This window comes from Theobroma umbraticum, unplaced genomic scaffold (genome assembly GCF_002168275.2).
Source record: "Theobroma umbraticum cultivar Fairchild unplaced genomic scaffold, ASM216827v3 scaffold_2.0, whole genome shotgun sequence".
In the NCBI taxonomy this organism is placed as follows: Eukaryota; Viridiplantae; Streptophyta; class Magnoliopsida; order Malvales; family Malvaceae; genus Theobroma; species Theobroma umbraticum.
In genome coordinates, this window is record NW_018397277.1 from 2,052,031 (window position 1) to 2,053,737 (window position 1,707).

At 30.5% G+C, this 1,707-nt stretch overlaps 1 pseudogene; it reads left to right on the plus strand.

Annotated features, from left to right (window-relative positions):
* The first annotated feature begins 26 nt into the window (after positions 1–26).
* On the plus strand, positions 27–1,238 carry LOC149526339 (uncharacterized; annotated as a pseudogene).
* Positions 1,239–1,707: the final 469 nt, after the last annotated feature.

Below are 1,707 nucleotides of genomic sequence, written 5' to 3' on the forward strand. Positions count from 1 at the left end.
GATTAGAATATTTATTTTTTGCAGTCATGGTTCATTTGTGTTTGAGAACAGATGCTGAATGGCGAAAAAGGCTGCTAGCTATGTTTAAATTTTATATGGAGATTTGTCGTGCTAGTAGTTCGTTCTTGACTTTATTGTCTGCAGCTTCGACTTTTTGTACTTATAGGTCAAGAGTAAGATCTTATGCATTAGATTTTGTTGCAAATCGAGAGTATTTGAGGTGACTTGTGTATGATAATGATATTTCATATATTTCACAAATTAGGATGAATAGACAAGCCTTTTTTAAATTATATGAAATGTTCGAAAGTATTAGAAGGTTTAAGTCAACAAAGAACATACTTGGAGATGAGCAAGTAGCAATATTCTTACATATTATTGCTCATCATGTTAAATTTTAAAAGGTTGGGTGAGACAATTAGTCAGCACTTTCATAATGTTTTAAATACAGTGCTAAAATTACAAGAACATTTGTTTAGAAAACCTAAGCCCATTCCAACAAACTCAACGGACAATCAGTGGAAGTGGTTTAAGGTAGATTATTGATCTTATTACCTTTGTAACTATATATACAAGACATCAATAGGTTTACTTATAAGTAATTCATTACATTGGATTTATAGAATTGTTTAGGTTCTCTAGATGGGATATACATCAAGGTTCAGGTGCCAAGTGCAGATAAACCTAGATATCGCACTTGTAAAGGGGATGTTGCAACAAATATGTTAGGTGTATGTACACTTGACATGCAATTTGTCTTTGTTCTTCCTAGTTGAGAAGGGTCTGTAGCTGATGGTAGTGTTCTTCGAGATGCACTAAGGAGAAGAAATGGACTTAAAGTACCTCATGATAAGCTTTCCTATGATAATAGAAAGGTATTTCAAATTATGTACTATATGATTATTCTTCTTAAATAAATAAATAACTTATTTAGTTTGTTTTATATAAGTTGTTACTACTTAGTTGATGCAGGCCATGCAAATTGTGAGGTCTTTCTTACACCTTTTAGGGGTCAACGATATCATTTGAATGAATGGCGTCAAGACCATGAACCAAGTAATCCTGAAGAATTTTTTAATATGAAACATGTAGCTGCTCATAATGTTATAGAGAAGTGTTTTAGGTTGTTAACAATGAGGTAGGGTATCTGTAGGAGTCCATCATTTTATCTGATTAGGATACATAATCAGATTATTATAGCTTGTTTTTTGCTTCATAATTTTATTAGGAGGAGATGAGTTTTGATCCTATTGAAGTTAATTTAGGAGAATATATTCAAACCAACATAGTAGTTGAGGAGGATTTTATAAGTACTATTGATCGTACTAATATGTGGAGTAATTTGAGAATGGAATTAGCAAATCTAATGTTTAATGAATGGCAAGCATCTAGGCAAAATGTTGATTGACATTTGTTAGGCATATTGTTAATTGAAGGATTGTTTTAGTGTTTCTTTCCTTTATCAATACAAGTTGTGCTTTTTTCTAATTTGTTATTAGTGTCTTAATGTTTTTTCAATTGTTGTTGTTAATTGTTGTTTAGATTGTACTTTTTATCATGTGAATAAAGTTTGACAAGTGTTAATATATTATTGGATATATTTCTTTATCTTTTTTTAGCATTATAATTAATTTTTATAATAAAATATTTAATGTATGGTAGAAAACAATGTCTGCATCTTCAGCCCTAGCTTCTCAAAGTTCAAAG